This window comes from Carettochelys insculpta, chromosome 1 (genome assembly GCF_033958435.1).
Source record: "Carettochelys insculpta isolate YL-2023 chromosome 1, ASM3395843v1, whole genome shotgun sequence".
Taxonomy (NCBI): Eukaryota; Metazoa; Chordata; order Testudines; family Carettochelyidae; genus Carettochelys; species Carettochelys insculpta.
This window is the reverse complement of record NC_134137.1, coordinates 267,928,774-267,950,961: the sequence shown is the minus strand read 5'-3', so window position 1 is coordinate 267,950,961 and position 22,188 is coordinate 267,928,774. Positions and strand designations below refer to the sequence as shown.

General features: G+C 47.8%; 1 protein-coding gene across 8 annotated transcripts in view; it reads right to left on the bottom strand.

Annotated features, from left to right (window-relative positions):
• CHRM2 (cholinergic receptor muscarinic 2) overlaps nucleotides 1-20,998 on the bottom strand; it is a 128,045-nt gene extending 107,047 nt beyond the window's left edge. For 5 of the 8 annotated variants that reach the window (XM_075006808.1, XM_075006834.1, XM_075006826.1 and 2 more), the window contains exons 1-2: nucleotides 20,657-20,998; nucleotides 20,384-20,568 (exon numbers count right to left, since the gene is read on the bottom strand). The gene's annotated coding sequence lies outside the window, so the exon portion shown is untranslated. Of the gene's footprint in view, nucleotides 1-7,309; nucleotides 7,436-20,383; nucleotides 20,569-20,656 lie in introns of those variants that run through there. The other 3 variants (XM_075006851.1, XM_075006869.1, XM_075006860.1) reach the window with 2 other exon arrangements.
• Between the last annotated feature and the right edge of the window lie 1,190 nt (nucleotides 20,999-22,188).

Here is a 22,188-nt window from a genome sequence, read left to right as displayed (position 1 = left end):
GCCATTGCATTTCTGGGAGGGACAATATGACTGTTTTTGGCTGATTAGGTGCTGATTAATTTAGGATACTTTTGAAAAGGCTCCTTAGTTCTCTACTGTGGCTGTCAGGTTGTCGAATGGAATGCAGGTGGCCACCAAGAAATCTGGATATTGCAGCAGCTTTTGATGCTCCTTCTGGGGTACGCCCTACAGGTTGGAGCGAAATGGAGCAGATGCCTGCAAATCACTGTTAAGAGGGTTTATCCCTCCTGCTTATCCCTGCCGCTTCCTTCCTCCTTCTCACATGAATGGAGAATAGCCATACCCAAAGTCTGGAGATGCAAACTATTCAATGTTTATTGGAGTTAGGTTCCAGCAAACATGAAGTCAGTTTCCATTTCCCTCCTTGTTCCTTACTTCCTGTTTGTCCCCAATTTACAAAGTAATATACCTTAACCAAAAATTTTCCTGAACCTGAACCAATCCTAACATTTTGTAACATGATTATTTAGCCAATAATATCCTACCAGCTTCATTTCCTTACACTCAGCAAAATTAATTATTATACAGCAGACAAAATCAGTCGAAGAACTAGATGGAGACCGGGCAGCTAAACAACTGAGAAGTACGGACTCTAATGACAAAATAAAAAAATGGAGATTTCTCCACCCCAACTATTGGTAAGTGGGTCCTTGCCAAATGAAGCTATCAACCCATGTTTTCTTGAAACCTTCTAGACTCTGCCTGTTCTCTGGCAGTGATAGATTGGATTCCCTTTCTAACAGCTCCAAATTGCCTTAGAGCAGCTGTATGCTAGATCTTAAAGTTAATCATAGATATGCGATTCCAGCTACGTCAATTGTGTAGTGGGAATCAATGTATTTATGATTAACTTATCTGGCTGTCCTCACAGAGGAAGGTTGATGGAGAAATCTCCCATCAACCTCTTTTATTCCTCACAAGAATGAGGAGTATAGGGATCAACTGTTGACCCTTGGTAGTTCAATTTGGCATGTCCACCCTAGGCACATGAAATCAAACACCAGAAGGTCAACTCTGATTGGGTCTATCTCCCAGTAAGTGCAGATGTACCCTTCTTTCAAGGTGTGAGGTTGTGACAGTATGTTTCCCAGCTTAAGGCTGCCCCGGCTGCTTAGCCAAAGGCCTTAGCTTAAGAACAAGAATGTTACAGGAGAGAAGAGACACGCACAGGCAGAACCTGATTTTGATTCTTTGTTTGGCAACTAGCCAAATGATAAGAATATACCTAAATTCTTAAAGTATAGACCTTCATAGGCTACCTGACTATCTGTACCCTCACAATCACATGCCCTCCAGAAACTGAATTTCGGGAAATGTTAACCTATGTGAGCGGCACATGTGAGTGGGCTGAAGACAAACTAAATTGATGTTAAATCTATGGCCACGTGGCTCTGAATAGCTAGGATACATATCAGTGTTCCCAGGGAGGTGGCCCAGATGGCAGACCTACCACTGCCCATGTGCATTCTGAGCCTGATTCAAAGCCCATTAAAGTTACTGGGATATTTCCCACTGACTGTCATGGGCTTTGGACCATCACTTTTATGCAAACTGTACCAGGAAATACTATGTGGTGTGTGGGGGCAGTGCCAGGGTCCCCCATGGAGCAAGAAGCTTTCTCAGCCAGTGTGGCTCTGCCTCAGCCAGCAAAGCGCAGAGGAATGACAGCAAATTGGTGAGAGGACTTACATAAAAAGAGAGGAAACCAAGAAAAAATCAAACATATTTTTAACTGAACAGAAACAAAAAGAAAATGAGTGAAATAGCAATCAAGGGCCAGGATTGTGGGCCCATCTCTGGCAACTTTGGGCTGGTCCAAGGATGCTGTAGGTTACACCACTGTCTATTTTGATCTTTGGCTAGCCTATTATGGGCAGAACAGGAAATTGGCACAGAGTCACTTTCTACCCCGCATTCCACTCTCTTCAGCTGCATTGCCTATAAACTCGCTGCAGCTGGGGATGAGTTTACCAGCATCACAGCTGGTGAACTAGAGATACCACATAAAAAAGAGGATACCCCCGAGAGGGAGTGTATCTGTATCAGTATCTACCAACTCACCTGGTATTAATATGTTATGTATACAGATGTACTCCCTCTCAGAAGTGTTCTCTTTTTTGAAAGGTCAAATATGGTAACATTAGAACCATATATATGTGAAACAAACAAACAAGCAAACAAAGAATGGGGCAGGAAAATGGAGAAGAAAAATGGGGGAAGAATGGGAAAAGAGATGGAAGAGAAACATAAAAAAGACAAAGCTTCTAGAAAATAAAGGATGGAAGGAAAATCAATAATAAACAAAAGCAGCAGATGAATGAAGGGCAGATAGTAGCAAACTGGAAGAAAGATGACCTCTGGCACTGCCAAGAATACAAGACAGATAAAAACAAAAACTAAAAAACAAAAGAGTAAACAAGATATCTACCTGATGACAAAGACTTAGGAACCAAACAGGACAGAAAAGGGAGAGAGGGAGTCTGAACCAAGTAAATGAGGTGGTGTCATTGCTAATTTATTCCTTTAAGAAAATTTGTGCAGGCTGCTGGAGTTGTGTGTTGCTGCCAGAGTCATGCTGCAGACTTACGAATGCACTGGCTGTGTTGCTGCATTTCCTTAATTCCTTCTTTCTATTTTAATTAGATTAGATTCAGTACATTCAGAATATCAGGAAACACCCTTTCCTCCCCCGCCTTTCAAAATGATGCAAATAAAACACCAAAGAGGAGGAGTCAGTCACTCATTTTGGCTCTTAGCAAGTGGGGACAAAGACTAGATCTGGTCATTTTTATACAGGAATATTTCTCTGGCCTGAGGCTGAGAAGAAAAACAGAGCAAGCTGGATTGCTTTTGTGTGGGTGTACGACTATATATTTTAGGTATGACCTCCCCAGGACCCTGTAATGATTTTCTTTCAGCCACAGTCAGAGAAATAGACCTTGAGATTGATTTATTTCTTCAGAAAGAAAGGATAAGGTTTTTAGTCTTTCTTCCTTCTTGCCCCCATCTATTCCCACTAGATTATGGTTTTGTTCCAGAACTGATAGAATACTTAAATACTGGTGCTTAATATAGAATGAAGGTGGTGCTGGGGCCCAAGCAAGGCTTTAAATTTTTAACTTGTTATGACTTCAAATGTGCAGAGATATTGTTGTCCTTACTGAGGACAATAATAGCCTGGTATGTTGTTGCGACCCTTACTTCTGCACTGCTTCTGCTTGTCACGCTGCCTTTGGAGCTGGGCAGCTGGAGAGCAGTAGTTGTCGGCTGGGAGCCCAGAGGTGCTGCAACTATGAACTGACTTTCAGAGTTAAACACAGAGTTTAAATGTTCACATTATCAAAACCTCAATTTGTAATGAATAGTACTAGTGTACTTGAAGAATTTTCTTATATTGATGATACCAAGACAGAAAGTTACCTACCCTAAGGTAAATTACAGTAAACTCTTTCATATCTGGCATTCTATCATCCAGAACTCTCAAATAACCGGCATTTTAATCATAAGTAAATTTTAATTACTTTTTCCATAAGTATGGTATAGTGAAAGTAAATACAAATAGATAACAGTGTAAGTTTGCAGTGTACAATACTACTGTTGTTGGTAAAGAAAGTACTCGGCATGCATTTCTGTTTGTTTCTTAATATCTAATCATGTTTTTCTTTAGCGTTATGCATTGCTAGATATATATGTCTATTCTCCAGAATACTTGAATATCTGGAAACCTCCCAGACCCAGGGCTGCTGGATATGAAAGAATTTACTGTATAAGGTATTCCAAATGCAGAATAAATTATTCAGAATAATTAAACTTTAATTTTATTCACCAAATGTCAACATTTCAGTAATAACAAATACATCTTCTCTCCCTGTTTCCAGCCCCCCTCTGTTAGCCTAGCACTGGTCTCTTCTTTCTGCATTTACCCAGTCTGGCATGACTGCGTGTCAGAGCCTTCTTTCCAACTCCTGTCATCTGTGTTCACTGGACAGAAAGTGGGATTCTTCTCTCTCTGAATGACAAATTTTGATAAATAGTTCAGCAGAAAATTTTGACTTTCTATTGAAAAAAGGAAAACCTGAAAATCCCCCAATTTGGGCAGCAAAAAGTGTTGATTTTTGAGATTTTGATTTTATGGGTTTTTTTTAATCCAATTTTCAAAGGAAAGCAGACATTTTTATGCAAAATTTCATTCAGTAGAAAGCTCAATTTTTCACTGAAAGAGTTGTGATGGAATATTTTGACAACATAAAATAATAACCTGCCTAAATCCCTGTAATTCATTTAATATCCACCACTTTCAGATTACACCTGAAAATACACCATTTCTCTCTGGCCCAGTGTATTTAAATTTCTCCCACTGTCTGATTTTATGTATTACCTGTCATGGATTTTAAGAGCATTTATCTGAAAAAGCTAGTCACAGTGCTGTACAGTATTTTAATAAATTCTGATTTGTACATTTTAAAAAATCATTGCATGTAACGTAAACATTAAGAAGCCCTGTGGCATCTTATAGACTAATAGATATCTGTTAGTCTATAAGGTGCCACAGGACTGCTCAGTTTTGCAGATACAGACTAACATGGCTACTCCCACGGATACTTGCATATAACATAATACTCAATATATACAACAATACATAATCATTGTAATGAATTAAGAGAGGGCCACATCATTTCACAAATGAACTTAGCCCTGATACTGAAATTAGAAGATTTTTGTAAGTGATACAATAACTCCCACTCTTATAAGTAAATTAGGGAGTGGAAAGTACAGTGACAAAGAAGCAGGAAGACAGACTGAGACAAAAGTACTTCCTAGTTCTAAACGATGTCTTGCAAAACATCAGTTTTATGGATGCTGTCTCATGTGATAAATAGCAGCAACGAAGGGTCCTGTGGCACCTTATAGACTAACAGAAAAGTTTAGAGCATGAGCTTTCGTGAGCACAGACTCACTTCATCAGATGCTGGTCTAACTCACGAAAGCTCATGCTCTAAACTTTTCTGTTAGTCTATAAGGTGCCACAGGACCCTTCGTTGCTGCTACAGATCCAGACTAACACGGCTACCCCTCTGACATGTGATAAATGTAAATTTGATCATGAGTGCTACTCACTTCCTAAGCATGTGGAGAAAGCAAAAGCACAACTTAGAAACTGCACTGCATGAACAAGTCCAGCACACCCCCTGGATTTCTTAAATTACAGCAGATTCCAAACGTAGATCAATGCATTCAATGTTAATTAATCTATTTGCAGCTATATTCTACTAACGCAACAACACGCTGATGGAAATCAGCAGCAATATGAGTTAATTTTCCTGAATGAGCTGTTCCAAGAGAGTGTATACCAGAATGTTTTCCTCTGAATGGCTAGCAGCGTACTCATCATGAGCTAGGCTGAAAGACTGCTGTAATTAATTTGGACTGGGGGGCAAAATCCCAGCTGGTATAAAATCAGCTGAGCTCCATTAACTTCCAGACAGCTACTCTGATGCACACAATTGAGGACCTGGTCAGTTCTCTTCATTACTTTGTACAGGTCGCACTTCTGAAATTCAGTATTCTCTTGTCCAGCAACATCTGAGATCCAGCAACAAGGTTTGCTGAATTAAAAACAATTTCTGGGCCAGGGAGGGCACTATGGAGTCTGGGAATGAGGGGGAATGGGAGCGGGGTGCTTACCTGGCGCCTTGCTCCCACAGGCACATGCGGCTGTCCCCCCACCGCTTCCAGGCAGCACCCCCCTGCTAACAGCCTTCGGGGAAGCATGTCGCTACCTTGCTGGAGGGAATGGGGAGTGGCAATGCACAGGGCCCAAACAACAGGTGCTCCCAGATCAGGGACACCTCGTGTATGGAGATTCAAGTGTACAGTCCTTTTTAGATGCTGCACAGTTCCTCACAAACTGCAGTTAATTGGAAAGCAAACCTTTCCCCTCCCATCCCACCTACACACCCTGCCCTAAGCAAGAACACGGTGAAATCATTCACCCTAGAGAAACCTTTCCTCCATGCAAACATGGATTCCGTTCCATGCAGGCAACAGCATGCACAGAAATGAACACTGGCTCCTACCAGAAGGGCTGAGTGTTGTTCTCATAATGACTTGACAGTCCAGGTGGGCCTGCAGTGCAAACACTAATATAACTACCATCAAATTGACCCTCTCCTTGTGCTTAAGAGATTTGCAAAGCATAATGTTTGTGGTAATACCACATCCTGGCAGTGTCACAAAAAATGCCTCCAGGCCCGCTGTAGGTTGCCACCTCATCTGCCTTCCTCTTTGCATCCCTGAGGATTCTGCTACCTTCCCCAGCCTAGGTCCCTTCACAACTCTCTAGATGCCTCACTGCCTCGTAGGTCTTATATTCCAGAAACCATACTGCTAGCTGAAGAGGAAATGATTTGACTCAATCTGAAACTCACTAATGCTGCCCTTTAACTAACCAGAGGACAGAACAGACTACTGCAGACCAACAGAAAACAGTACCTTTCTATGGTCCAGACAGAACTGTAGCCCCTATTGTTGTCTAGGGAACTTGGCATACCCTAGTTAGAGCTCGAAAAATTGTGACACCAAAGCTGATGACACTCTTTCACTCTCTTTCTCTTTCCTCCCTTCCCTTCTCCCACCCCTCTCCTCCCTCTACCCCCGACACCTCCCCCTGCAGGAGATTTGAACTCTGCAGAAGAGAGCAGAACATTTTTAAAAATGCACAGAAGAGAGCTGGTGTGATAACTGCAGAGCAGGTCACTTAGACTGTGAAATAACTTATCATTACACAATACAAGGGTAATCATCATTTCTTAATACTGCGGTGCGGGAACCCAGCTCCATGGCAGCACAGAATGGGCCAAAGAGATGGAGAGTAATTAGTTCAATAACAAAAACAATGGGGTTTATCCCCCACAGTACAGGCCTGAGTGGACCTTCAAAACAAGTCATTTGATTCCCCCTTATTTACATCATTGTCTCTCTTTCCTAGCTCTAAGCTAAAGTGTGTAGTTTCCTCCTCACTGTCTCTATTTCTCCTCCTCAGCTAAATGAAGCAAGAAGAGATGAATAAAACATTGGCACTGAGCTCCAGCTATGTAATAAAAAACCCCTGAAAGTAGGCAGCTAGCACATCCTCCCCACTCTCATAGCCGCCGCATGTTCAAAGCTAACTATGTGTGGAGAAGCAAGACCACAGAGATATCCTTGAGGGAAAGGAGGGCTGAGCTCTTCCTTCATCCCAACCACCAACTTAGTCTGAATTAAAGTAGAACCAAAACTTTTTACGTACCAGGAGGTGGGCTCGGGGATCTGTGCTCCTGCCGCAACAGTCAAAAACAAGGCTGGAATCTAAAGCAGTGGGAGGAATGAAAGCAATGCAGCTCCACTGTGCTGCTGGACTGTACATGCTTACAATTCCATCATCTGTAGTGAGGAAACACAGCGTTCTGAACTTGGGTCCCGCTTCGCTGACAAGTGTGGGAGGAACTGATGTTGCAAATGTCTTTTCAAAATAAAAGTGGCTCCACCGCCCAATCCCAGCTATGAAAATCCCCAAGCTTTGGAGGGAAGTGGGGTGTTAAACTGTCTGAATCTGGGCCCAAGGTTTGCAAATCGTTCAGAGATTTCATATGAGCTCAGCCAAAGCCCTGAACGCCCCCAACATAAAAGGGTTTTGGAAAGCTGAACAACCTTTGCTTTCCAATGAAGTGTGCCTTTATAACTCTTGAGCCCTGACTGGAGTTGGATGAGAGGGTTTGCCAGACTATGGGAAATATTGACCATGGTCAATATTTTCTAGCACATTACCAACACTTCCACCGCTTACTGGGCTCTTAGAAGACATTTAGGGATACATTACAGCTAAATAACAGCACAGAACACTGAGAGTCAGGGCTAGTAGTAGGAAACAAATTTTATAGGACCATGGGAAACCTGGCCATATCCATGACAAGTGCATTGCAGTTCGTTCCGTGCCCAGCTAATGCTTGAAAAGTGATACGCTGAGATGCCCATCGTAGCGCCTGTCCTTTCTTCACTCCCCATCTCCACTTCTCAGGAAAGACTATCATTCAAACAATTGTCACAAGAATTCAGTGTTGCCGCTTCAACCCACAGAGGTCTGTCAGATCCTGTTATCATCTTCCAGCAAAGTTCCCACTAGCTTCTGAACCCCGCAAAAGCCCTGTCCTCAGAACAGGATGCCCTGCTAATCTACACACAGGAGATTCTCCATAGGAGTTGGATCCATGTTTCTATTACCAATTTGTTAATCTTTAAAAGGTTGTGGCCCAAATTTTCAAAGTCTTGTGCCTGAAGTTAGACATGCTTCGACACTGAAGCATGGATTTAAAGATACCAGAGTGTCAGCTCTGGAGATGAAAGCCTTCAATTTAACCACTGCACAGAATAAGAAACATTAGAATGAGCTGTGCCATGCCTATATCTTTCTCTTTAATTCTCTCCTTCCCTTAACAACCACTAGTCCAGGTCATGGCTAAGTTCACAGAGAGGTTCATTATCTATGCACTTACTCTTCTCCCCAGCTTCAGCGAAGCAACTGCTGAAACAGGGTCTGAATCACTATTACCTGGCACTTTGTGTAACAGAAAAACAAGTGTATGACACTATAGGCCGAATTGTCCCTCATGGCAGAGCCCTGTGTGGCACTAGGGTGTGCCTGGGCTGTGAGGCTGTTAGTCATGGCTTCTGCATCCTGTGCCACTTGGCCTTGGCATGCCTTAGAGAAGGTGAGGGGCTACGCTAACTTGCCCCAGCCATGCAAGGCTTGCAAATGCCTTTAAATAATTTTACACTTGTAAGAGGATAGCAACAGCATAGCTGCACTCTAGCATGCCCCTGCCCCATGTATAACATCAGGATTCAAAAAGCTATTTACTGGTGCCTGTGAAGGGATTACAGTCACCGCAGGTGGATCTGCTGGGTCTAGGAATTATCTCTTGCCCCTTTTTACACCCTCTTTTTTGATTGCTCGCTCTGGTCCCTAGCTTTCAGTGATAAGGGGGTGGCTCCTTCATGACTCAGCCTTCAAGCCACATCACTATACAGTTTCCCTCACTTCTGGGGTAACACCAGCAAGCTGTTTGCCTGACATCTCTGGCAGTTTCCTATTTCTGTAAAAATTGACCAGAGGCTATAGGTCAATTGCTCCATGTTCCAGCCCATGAACTTAGCGGCTAATAAACTAGCTCTGCTCAGTCTCAGACTCTGGGCTCTTTCCTATCCCTTCGCTCCATTTCCTTTCCTGTCTCTGGAGCTTCCTCTGCTTTCCATGACTACATCACCCTTATTGCAGACCTCCTCCCTATAGCCCCTTTCCGGTTTTATAATCCTAGCCCAGCTTCTCCTGCAGCTGGACTTCATCTGTCATAAGGCCCTATCCATCTGTGGTTCCCCACTGGCTGCAGGATCTGACGTTAATTGATCCAACCAGGAACATGTTAACCCATTCAGGGCTTGTGTGCGGTGGACACCTCACCACAATGTTTTAGAGGGTTCTTTCTTAGGACAACTAGTGCCAGGGTACACAGAAGGCTGTTTTCCACTTAAATCTTAAGTTGTAGATAGGGTTGGTTCAAGAAGCAACTGTAGTTGAGCAACAAATGAGTAAAGACCACAATACAAATGAGTTCATCATTTTGAGGGCAGTAGTTATTCCAAGAAAAAGCTCATTGACACCACATTTGAGAAGTAGGGGTTAAAAAAGTAAGCTACGTAAAAACCCTAGGTGCAAACACAAAAAAACTAAAGTTTTTAGAATCAAAATGGAGCTACTTAAGCCTACCTTTTTTGCATCAGAGAAGGCATGAATGCACTAACCAGAAAAGGAATGAGAAAAGCAAGGAGGAAAAAGCTGTTTAATTAAATGGCACAGTTGAAGAGGTTATTGCAGCCAAAAGGAATAACTTCCATAAAATAAAAATCCACCCTAGTGAAGCCAAAATAAGGAACTTAAATTGTGGCAAGAAATGTGCCAGATGGGAATTAAGTATTCCAGTAGAAGAAATCATTTGATGAGCAAATAAAGAAATATATTCTTTAAGCATATTAAAATTGAGAAGCCTTCAAAAGAATTTGTGGGTCTCCTGGACTACCCAGGAATAAAAAGAAGACATTGAAGAGATACTGAATGATTTATCTGCATCCATCTTCAGCCCAAGAAGATGTGTTGAGGTCTACAGTGGGCCTGTTCTTTTCAGGGAAATAAAGGAATTGTAAATTGTCATATTAGACATAGGCATAAATTGTTTTACTGTCCTGTTAATGTATTTGAGATTTTGACATTCTTCTCAACCCAAACTGGGATGGAAGTCAAAATTATACAAATGTTTGTAAACCAATTTTTTTTTCACTTTGGATCATTCAAAATATGATTTTTTGAATAAAATTGAAGTGTTTCACTTGATTTCCATCTTTTTCCTTTTTAAAAATTTAGTTCCAGTCTAATTAGCTTAAATTTTAAATTGAAGTCATTTTGAACTAGGAAGCCAGTTTTTTTATTGTGAAAAATGAAACATTTCAGCCACTTCAAAATGTTTTTCTCAGCCATTTTTGAAGTCAGGAATTTTGTCTAATCCTCAGGACTACTCTGCAAAAAAATTCAGTTTTAACAAATTAGCATTTCCGATGAACACATGATGTGTTGAAAATATTTTAGCCAGCTCTCTCCCAAATATACAAGTGTTAAGAGAGAAAGAAACTGATAAAATAAAAAACAGGATTGTCACAAAACCTTACAGAGTTTGAAAGGCACTTAAAATGAAGTGGAAGGGCTGATAAAAAATACAGTCTCTCATTGGAGTCAGATACTCTCTAAAAGGAATGAAGGAGAGCAACCATAGTACCTCTATTCAGGAATTATAGATCAGACAGCCTGACTTCTCTACACTGGTTGAAAAAAAAAAAGATCAAAAATAGAATTATAGAACACCTACATAAACATATATATTAGAATTCTTTGAACACATGAACAAAACCACAGATAGAGGAGAACTGGCTGATATAATTTGTTTGAACTTTAACACAAAATGTGATAATGTCTCTCCCAAAAAGGTATTAAGGAAACTAAGAAGTCGTGGGCTGAGAAGTAAAGGAAGTAGCATCATTAGAAACTGGTTAAGCGATGAAAACAAAGACTACCCAAGAATAGTCTATTTTCAACAGGGTAAAAGATAAACTATAGGGTGGCCCTGGTTCTGTATTAGAAATAATGCTTATTAATCATCTGGAAAAGTGGGAGTACAGTAAAGTTGCAAAATCTGCATATGCAATCTCTGGGGTTAAACAATATCCACAGTAACAGTGAAGAAAGATTTTCGCTTGGCTTTTTTGTTTTTGTTTTGTTTTTTCCAGAAGGGATACAAACCTTATGTTCCTAAAGGCTATGCCAGCCTCTAACGGGGGGATATTAGGAAGACATTTTCCTTATGGGCAAGTCAATACATTATTGGATACTGTGGTATTTCTTTCACCTCCCTCTGAAGCATCTATTATTACCTTGTTGTGACAGATTACATATTGGACTTAATCAACCAGAAGTCTCATCTAGCGTTGCAATTTCTACGTCGCCTGACTGGATAGCTGAAATTTTTGACTAAGAAAATAATGAGTCATGAATTATGAACAACGCATTTCCAGTTAATTATTCATGCTAAAATTCATGAAATGGTTGAGATGAATGCACTTTTTTTTATTAATACATCTTTAGTCACTCACTTCTCACAGACAACAAAAGACATAACTTTGCAAACATGTGGAATGAACTTGCCACATTTATTCATAAAACTATTTGTGAACTCTTGTTTAATACCTGACCAGTTCTAATTCAAAGTGCTAGGTTGGCCTAACGAAAGGAATTACCAGCCCATCTTCTCTACATTATGAATCTGTAGAAATTAACTGGCCAGATGAGTTAAAAGGGTTTGGAGAAAGAGACATTAGAAAACCACTGTAGAGCTTTAGAGGAAAATTCATTAGTATCTCAATCTGAGGAATATACATCTTCTGACTGGGCAGATCTTTATTAAAGTAATGGCCAAGATGTGTTTTTTTTCTTTGCCTGAAAGTGGAAATAGATTCAAAATGATACAAGACCATGTCCTCAGATGATGTAAATAAGTGTAGCTTCACTGAAGGCAAGGGAGCTATAACCATTCAAGCCTGCTGAAGATCAAACTCAAAGAAATCAGAGAAGGAGAAGGTCTTCTCCTGGTTTTTTTTAACAAATTTTGTGTTTTCTTTGTATCAAGTAGTGCTTTTCACAACAGTTGAAGACTAACTAGACCAGTGGTTCCCAATCTTTTCACTAGTGATGACCCCCCAAGCATTCCCCAAACCATTTTCAGACCCCTCTTAAAGCCAATTCTAGCCACTTCATTACATGAAAAAGGAACCCACAACATAGCTTTTTGGTAGCAATTGATAACATTATTGGAAGATATTACTATTCGACTACGGTTACACTAGCGAGTTTTGCTGACAAAAACCCAGTTTTTCTGACAAAACTGGTGAAACATCCACACACAATATACATGTTGTTGACAGTATGTCATCAAAAGTTGGCACTTCCACCAACAATCTTCTGCCTCTCCCAGATGAGGAAGAGTGGCCCATCGACAAAAAAGCTGTGTGGACACTCTGGGGCGACAACCTTCTTTTGACAGACAGGGTGTCCAGGACAATGGGCAGCCTTGTCTGCTGTATTTCCAGGTCCCTGTTTTGTTGAGAGAGCCATCAGGCAGTTTGGCTGCTCTAGTTTGTGTGTGGCCACACTCTGTTGACAGAAGTTTTGTAGGGAAATCTCTTCCCACGGTGACTTCTGTCAACAAATCACTGTAGTGTAACCATAGCCTTAGTGCACTGTGTTTAATTCCCTGTCTGCACAGGAACTGCATCCATCTATAATTTTCCCACTGTTTTTCAAAAAATTTGGAGCAAACTTTGAGAGGTGCTTGGAGTCGCAGTTGCTTGTCACCTTTTGTGCTTTAGTCACTATTAAAGATGTCTAATTGCTATCATTATTAGAGTTTTTCCATCCCACTAATCATGTCGATTATCACACTGCTCCTTCCCTTTAGTGGCAGCAAGCTCCCTCGAGCTGCTCAATGGGTAGGTGTCAAAATCTCAGCCTATCTTGATGAAGCTTCTTCAAGAAAATGTTACCCATTAAACACAAATTCTGAGCTAAAAGCCGTTGGTGTGATTCCATTAAAAATAAGTGGAGTGACTCCCCATTTGCAGGCATGTAATTAAGATCTGAACCTAACCCAGAGGTCTAAATAAGTTACTAGGTACCCAGGAGTCAGGACAGCATCTCGCCAAACAAAAAGATAGAGGGACAGATCCTCAGCTGGAGTGAGTCATTGGCTCAGTGAAGATCTCATCTCTACTGATAATTTGGTTTATTTTACTTTTATATTCTTGAACATATGGCAGCACATGCACTATTGGGATCCCACTGGGTGCACATGGTTTATTAGCAAACATGCTTCATAAAGGGTTTAATAGAAACAAAACGAAACTTAGTGTACCTTGGCCTCACCCTCTCTGGTCTAAAATCATGCTACTGATGGAGATAATGGTGACAGGGGTGTGAGAAGAGACATCTGCTTGAAGACAGTGCTGACCTGCAGCATTGTCTACATGGGACACAAGCAGCATTTGATGCAAAGGTACAGCACTGATGGCAATCCTGCAAAACTTGTCTGCCAATGCCAGCTTCCTACGCTCACTAAATAATATCTCTAAACCTGAGCAAGGACAATAGATGTCACAGACCCTGTGAAAAGGTCCCCATCTTCTAATCCAACTCTTAGAACTGGCAGCTTCAGCTCTTAATTCTGCTGGCTGATGTCAGGGGGACTGATGCTGGAAAGCAGGGGTGCAGTGACAATCATCTATCACCCTAATTCAGCTGGGGATCCAGAGCTAAATGGTGCAGACCAAAAGCACCCGATGATTTGCCCGTGAGGTGGCAGGGTGAGGACTGCCATGTAGTCGACGCACTGCATCTCCTGGGCACTTCCTATCTCAAAAATGGTATGGAAGGCTAGATAAAAGTGTAAGCTGCCTCTAATACACAGAATCTCTTGGGAGGATGGAAGAAATACTCTGTGTAATTCCTGACAAGTGCAACTGTTTCCACAAGTGCAGAGGAGAGGGGGAAATCTGCAACTTTGCACACTGTGGAGTGCATCTGCCTCTTCTCTTATGTTTTCACTTGGGTTTGAAAACTACTATCTGATTTTAACATTTAAACCTACAAACATTTGAAAAACCAACACCCTTGCCATCCCATAGGCTGGATCTAAGTTTGAATGATGCCTTTTGACCTTCCTCAGTCTGATTATTGTTACCCACTGATGCCCCTACATGTGCATCATCTACAATGCATGCATAATGAGGCCAACATCTTCAAAAGCCTCCAGTAGTTGTATGTACTTTTACCAATTAGGCCCATGGTATATGGAGAGAAAAATCACGAGATTCCTGAATAAATTACTAACATGGACCCTTCTGGCACCTCCGGTTACCCCTTACCTGTTCTTCTGGAGTTGTATATGCTGTTTAGCGTTTGATGCCTTAACCTTCAAAGCCTTAAAGTGAGATCTGCTGGGTTTTTAGAGCATTCACTGCAGAGGAAAAGACTGACTGGAAAAAGAAAGTCGATGAAGACAAACCTACCTCGTTCTGTTTGCTTGTCTTTCTTCTCCTGGGCTGCAGAAGTATAACACAACTGTTTCTAATGCCTCCTGGTTTAGCTTCATCCTGCACAGATTCAATGCTCTTCCTTTTGTTACAGTGAATAACTCATAGCGGAAGTATAGAATCAGCAAACTGGGGTTATAGAACACTTTACAAAAAGATGATCAAATAAACCCTCCGGATCTCTACACAAAAGCTTTTTGTATGGAACATTTTGAGTGTTCTACCCATAGCTGGGACTTGGTTGACTACGAAGTACAGGGTTCAGGCAGAGTGGACAAGATGCAAGTGAGAAGTTACAGGTATTACACTGACCAGGATTCTAAGAACTCTTAGTGCCAGATAATGTTTTCATCTTCAAATCACTAAGCCGGCATTAACTAATAATTATAATTCACCATCACACTACGTATATGTGTATGTATGGTTAACCTCCTCCAACACTTCATCTGGGGAAACTGAGGCAAAGAAGCTCCTTCTACTATGTAAGTCTGTGTCAGAGGCAGGACTGGAACTAGACTGCCCTCCTGTAGTCCAACTATCTGATTGCTGCAATAGTGCAATGGCGGATACAAATATTAAAGTAGTCTACAGAATCCTGTGGAGGGTGGGTGGGCAGACCTGAGGAAGGGAGGACAGCAAAAGACCTAGGCATGGAAGTAAGACTAGCATGAGCCAGCCTGTGAGATGAGCAATAGCTCAAGGAACACCTGTGGGCTGAACAGCAAAAGTGCAGCAGAGCGTAACTGGAGTCTCCTGGGGCTGACAAAACCATGGGACCAGGCATTTAGAGTTTTTAGCTTCTTTCTGGATCAGATTCTATACATGCAGATGGCTTCTCCTCAGCTGATCCTTCCCCTGGGGACCAGGCCCTACCAAGGGAGCTGGAAAATTGACTCCCAGATCCTCTCTCATGACAAAACCAAACTCTGTCTCTGTCTCTGTCTCTGTCTCTCTCTCTCACACACACACACACGAGGTGCCAGGTGCCTCTTTAAGAATCAGGTACATTCTGGGCTTAAACCCCTCTGTGGGAGCTTAGTTCTGAATGCATCATCAGGTGCCCCTCTTGCTTACCTACTTCTGTAGGTGGATCCCCAGAACAGCTTTGCCTGAAGGCCACCACTTCCCATGGCCCAGCATCATTCTTCAGGCCTTTCTTGGGTACCGGAAAGTGCTGCTATGGGGGACTCTGCAACCCAGAGCAATCTACCTGTGGAGTTGGGTTCACCTAAACTGAACTCACACTCTGAGGCTATGTCTACACTGAAGCGATAAGTCCACAGAAGTTACTGTCAGAATATATTTCTGACAAAACTTCTGTTGGCAGATTTCAGGGAGACTGGGGAGTGAATCAAAAAAGCGCTCCATTCTGTCAACAGAGAGTGGCTGGACTGCTTGGACGCTCTCTTGACAAAATGGTCAAGCAGAAGTACAGCAGACAGAGCTACCCAGAAGCCCCCTGTGTTAACACAGCCCCCATCCCCACCCTGTGAATGTCCAGATTGGCTTCTGTTGTAAAATCTCTGTCAAGAGGTGTTCTGCCTCACAGGAGAACTGCAGGGCACTGTTGACAAAAATGCCACATTCTGTCGATTGCTGTTGACAGAACACTTTGGGAATATGGACATGCCCTGGGTTTTGTTGACAAAATCTCCCTGCTGTAGACATAGCCTGAGAGGTCTTGGTTGCTTTGGGAGAAGATCTGGGTCATTAGGATGGGACTGGCTGAATTTCCTGTGCCCTATTGCTATGAAAACAGCACTGTGACAGAGTATTAGGTATGTAGGTCTGTATATCAATGGAGACGAGAAAGTTTGGGAGGTTGGGGGTAACTGTGTGAGAACCTGTCAGTGGCAGATGCGGTGGGGACTCTCACATCTGACATCTGTGAATGGCAAACAGAAGCCAGGTAGTGTCAGACACATTGAAAAATAGAGATCCACTAGGGGGACATGGAGAACCAGACCAGAGTGAAGGAACTTAAGGGAGGGGAGTAGGGAACTAAACAGAAGCCATAAACATGTTCAAGGGTCTTAGACAGTTGATGGCACAACACGGGTGAAATCATCTTATCTCCTTTCACAAGTATTGGGCCCTCACACACATCCCTAAGCTGAACACTGACACAGACAGATGGCAGAACAAGGAACAATGGTCTCAAGTTACAGAGGAGGAGGATATGAGGAAAAACTGTTTCACCAGGAGGGTGGTGCAGCACTAGAACACATTACCTAGAGAGGTGGTGGAATCTCCATCCGTGGAGGTTTTTAAGTCCCTGCTTGACAAAGTCCTGGCTGTGACCATGGAGTTAGGTTTGATCCTGCTTTGGTCGCGGGGCTGGACTAGATGAACTCCTGAGGTCCCTTCCAGCCCCGGGATTCTATGATTCCATGAAGAGAACCTCGTTGGAGTAGGGGAGCAGCCTAGCAGCTGACTGCAATGCAGGACTCATAGATAGATCTCAGACAGAGTGGGGAGGGCCAGATTTCCAGCCTGTGAAATTGCCCATCAGATTAGCCCAGTGTGCAATTTCCTGATCCACCATGCAAGTCCCTTCTGCTGCTAAAGCACCCAATGCAAAGGAGAGTGGTAAGAGGTGGGAAAGGAAGCCAGGGGGTGGGAAGCTGAGCCAAACATAACAAAGAGTAGCCGAAACAAGAGAGGGATCAGCACTGCAAGGCGCATACATGTGTCACCGGAGTGGTTTGTTTTGTGTCATAAACCACAAGCCTGAGGGCTGGCACGCCTCTGGGCACGGAGCACTCAGCTGCAATTACAGGCTTCAGATCTACTATTTAGATCAAATGTTAACCTCCCACTGCCCCCGCCCCAGCAAGTACAGAATGCCAGCCCCCGGGGTTCTGCCTTTTGGAGCAGACATGGGGCTCAGCCTCCGCAGGAGGAGGCTGAAACAGAGACCAGCTTTCTTCTCTCTGCAAAACCTCTCCTCACTGGCAATGTGTAGCAAGGCAGGAATCCTGCTCCCGAGTATCAGAGGGGTAGCCCAGAGAGTCCGGATCTTCAAAAACAACTAGAAGTCCTGTGGCACCTTGCAGACTAACAGATATTTTGGAGCATAACGGGTCTTTGCCCAGGAAAGCCTCTGCCCCCAAGAGGTACCCGACAGGGTACTACCCACTGAAACTCCAGTCTGAATGGAACCTGATCAGAGTAAGTCCTAGGGTGGGGGAGGAGGATGTGCTTACAGGTAGCCTGAAGTGAACATATCGGATCTTATTCCTCTAGATAATTTGAGCCTGATTCAAACCGCACTGACACAAATGGGGGGAAGCCCCCCAGCTTCCCACCGGGCTTTAGGGAGTGTTGGATCAGCTCCATCTAAACTAATCCTGCCGGGCTCCCCAGCTGAGACACTTCAGTCCCGCAGGCCGCGATAAATGAGCTGCCTGTGCTGGGACAAGGCCACAGCCCCTCCTGGCAAGGCCGGGAGCATCTCGCTATCCGCCCGGAGAACACTGTGTCCCCACGCACCTTGCCCGGCTAGTGCGGAGCCGCGCAGGCGGGGAGGGCTGACCTTGTCAGTTACACCGCAGCGGCCTCCTGCCTGGCGGGCTCTTTCCTGGGCCGAGCGGCGCGGAGGAGAGGAAGGGGGCCGGCCGGCGGGGGAGCGGGGCGCCGGCGGGCAATGCAGGCCGGGGAAATGGGCCCCCGACTTAAGCCCATGAGCCCCCCTCTTCCGCGCCCAGCAGCCCTGCGGGCTCTGCTAGCGTCTGGGGGCCACCTGCCCGCAGCGGCGCGCTGCTTCCGATCCGTGTGTCGCTTCCAGCAGCCAGAAGGGGCCGGTGCGCGGCGCGCCCCCGGGGCAGGGTGACCCCCCCCCCGCCTCCACCGGCAGCTGCCCCGTGCGCCGCGGGCGTGGCTTTCCCCGTGGCCGGGAACTCGCAGGGAGCTGCCTGCGGGGAAGCAGGTGGGCAGCGGGCAAGATACGACTCGAGCTGGGCGCATGGGCCAGGGATTTCCTGTGGCAGCGGCCCGGGGCACGTCACCCCCTCCCGAGGCAGCGGCCTCAGCCCGGGCTGCTCCAGGCAGGATTTGCTCGCCTGGGATCTCTAAGGAAAGCGGGCGGGGGAGGGCGGGTGACGCGGGGGAAAGGGGAAGCCGAGGGCTCTTCCCAAGGGCGGGTGTTTCCATTGGAACAAGTGGCGGCGGGCCTGGGGGCAGCACCCAGTGCCGGGGCGGGAGGGGCCGAGACGCGCGCAGCCTCGGGAGCGGCTGTTTCGGAGGTGGATCTCCCCTCCCCCGCAGACCGGGGCTGGGACCTCGCTCCCTTTGGAGCGAGCGGCTCTGCCGCCCCCGGAAACGCAGCTCGCCCTGGCCACAGCCCTCCCAAACGCCGGGTCCCGGAGGGGGGCGACAGCGTGATCCGCCTGGGAGCCTTCCTCCCCCCAGCCCCCGCCACCGGGGCGGCTGCTGCCCCGCCGCATACACCCCGCCTATCCCCGGGCGCAGGTGCCCGCGCGTGGAGCAGCGGCACGCGAGGGAGCAATGGCCCGAGGGGAACCGCCTCGGTGACTGGTGACCGGCCTGGCTTCTCCCTCCGCATCCATCCACCCCCGCTGCCGAGGAGCACGGGGCGGGGGGGTGGACGGGGGCGGGGGACGCCCCGGCTCTGCTTCGTCGCCTCTACCCGACCCCCCCGCATACAAATTGGCCCCGCAGCCCTGCGCCTGGTGCGCCCCCAGCCGCTGCGTCCCGGGGGCCCGATCCTCAGCCCAGATCCATCCTGCGCCCGCCGCGGAGCTGCGAGCTGGGTAGGCGGCTGCTTTCCGGCGACCAGTCCCCGCGGCGTCTGGCCCCACACACCCTCCCACAAGCCGCCTCTGGGGCTGCCTCCCTCCTTCCCTTTCACACCTGCCCCCACCGCCTCGGGCCCGGCTCTTCCCGCGGCCGGGAAAGTTTGAGCCCCGCCACACATCAGCCCCGCGGCTCGCGGCGCCCCGCTCCTCCTGCCCGGGGAGGGCGCATTTGCCCCGAGCGGCTGGCGCGGGCACAGCAAAGGGGGCCCGGAGCAGCCGTAAGCGGGCAGGCTGGGGCAGCGCTTGGCCGGGCGGTCCCTCCCAGCCCCTAACCGCACGCGGTTTAAAAGTCCGCGCGTCCTGAGCCTTGCCCGGCTCTGTGCCGGAGCCCAGCCCGCGGGGTAACTCCGACCCGGCTCTACCGCGGGCTGCTCCTCATTCCCGGGTCCTCTCCCCGCCCGGGGCCCTGCGCTCCGACAGCCAAGGCCCTTTGCCGGGAAGGGACAGGCTGGATTGGCACCAGCCCTCTGCAGCGGCGACCGAGCGGGCCCCAGCTCTGGGCAGGAGTGCGCCAGAACCAAGCCCCGCCGGGACTGCCGCAGCTGCCTCAACCCCCGGGGCTATGCCAGGGGGTCGGGAATCGGTCCCCCCGCGCTCCGCTGCCCGCGCCAGAGCCACTTTCTAGGGGGGCCACCCAGACGCCCTACCCTACCCCCGAGCCCGCCGGCAGAAGTTTCCTCTCGCTACAGCCGATTTGCTCTGCCGTGAAAGCACAAGGCGAGGGTCGGTGATGGACGGGGCTTGCCAGGCCCTTGCGCGGCGGTGAATCCCCAGGGTGCGGGGAAGCAAGCCCAGCCCCAGCCGGCGCGGGGGAGCCTTACCTGGGCTGCTGCGCTCAGGCCAAGGTGCACCCCATCCCTCCGCGGGCGGTTTGCTGGGGAGCGCGCCGGGCAGGTCCAGCCAGCCCTGGAAGCTGTGCCAGTCACGGCCCGGAGGAATGGCTCCGGTCCATAGCCGGGGCGAGCCGAGGGGCTGGCGGGGAGGCGGACGAGCCGGTGCGGCGAGGCTGGGGGAAAGAACAACAGTTGGAAAGCGTTGGGCGAGAGGTGGGCCGGGCCGCGGGGAGGGGGCTGGTCCCACGCCCGGCCACATACCCGCTCGGCGCGCTGCTGGCGCTGGGAGCCGTCTGCTTGCGCCCTGCCCCGCTGGACGGCTTTCAAAATACCGCGCACTCGGCGGGCTCCGGCACCGGGCTGCGCGGCTTCCCCCCGAGCCGGGGCGCTGGCAAGAGCCGAGCCCGGGGCTCGCAAGAGGGCTGGTAGTCAGTCATCCTGCCGCAAGACGGGGCGGAGGCGCCTGCGTGAACTTCTGCCTTGTGTTTCCCGGCTAGCAAGCGAGCTGCCCTCCTCCGACCGCCCCGCTCTGGCGCCGGCTGCGCGCTCGGGGCGCTGCAAGAGGCGGGCGGCTTCTGCGGCGCGCGGTTCCCATGTCCTCTCCCCACGCCGGGCTCGGCGGCTGGGGAAGCCTCTCCTCCAATAAGATGAGCCCCGCGCTCTGATTTGGCGGCTGCCCTGAATAGAAATCACCGCTTCTTGTTATCTCCCGCGCCCGCCACCTCCCCCCCCCCGCCCTCATCAGGAGCCTTTATCTGCACTTGGCACATCCGCACCGGGTCCTTCTGTTCTCAATTACCTGCCCCCCCTTCCTTTCCCCACCGCGCCCCCTTTCTTTCTGCCCGCTCCAGCCGAGCCCGGAGAGCTGCCCGCCGGCTAGGAGATCTCGCTGGTAGAAGGAGGGGGAGTGACAGGACAGTCGCGTTTGGAAGCAAGTTATTGGGCTGAAATACTCGCGGGCGGTGGCTTCCCTGGCCCTGGGACAAGGGAACCGGGAGGAGAGGGAGATGCCTTCAGCCAAGGGCAGTTAATTCCCCTTGGGTGTAAAGCATCCCCTTAGTCCACAGGCAGGAACTACACAGGGGCCTTCAGAAGGGGGAGATGAGGATCAGAGAGCTGGCAGAGGAGAAGGGAGCCCATAGAAAGGGCAGCAAGGACCTGCCAGACACCCACTACACATGCAGCAGATGCAGCAAGGACTCGTGCGGGCCTCCACAGTCATAGTCGACGCTGCGAAGGAGGATCTTAAATGGGGTTAGGAAGGGCGCGATCCATAGTCCAGGCAGACTGAAGGATGCCTACCTGCCTACCAGTTCGCAGGCAGCCGGGGAAGCGTTTACTTTGCTGCCTGGAGTGTGCCAGTTGGGAGGGAATCCAGCTATAAACATCTTTAAAAATGGGAACCCGCTGGTGGTGTGTGTGTGTGGGGGGGGGGGTGGCTTTTCCCTCTGGGGGAAACACACAGGGTGTGGGGGACCGGAGGGGGGAAGCCATCGGTTCCGCCAGCCAAAGGAGAGCTCCGAGCCGAGCGTGTGAAGGTGACACCGGCTTGTGTCCCGGTGTTACGTGCCCTGCACCTTGGGAGTGTGGAGCCAGCCAGCCCAGCGCGTTCGCTAACCCGGGGGCGGAAGGCTCTGCTGCCGTTACAACGGGATGCCAGGCCCAGTAAGGGCGGCGCGGCGCAGCCTACCCCGGCTACCCTCAGTCCTAGTGAGCTCGCTCAGAGTGACACAGGTGGCCGGGTCCCTCGAACCCCCTGCCGCAGCAGCCACGCACCGCGAGGCGGGGGCTGC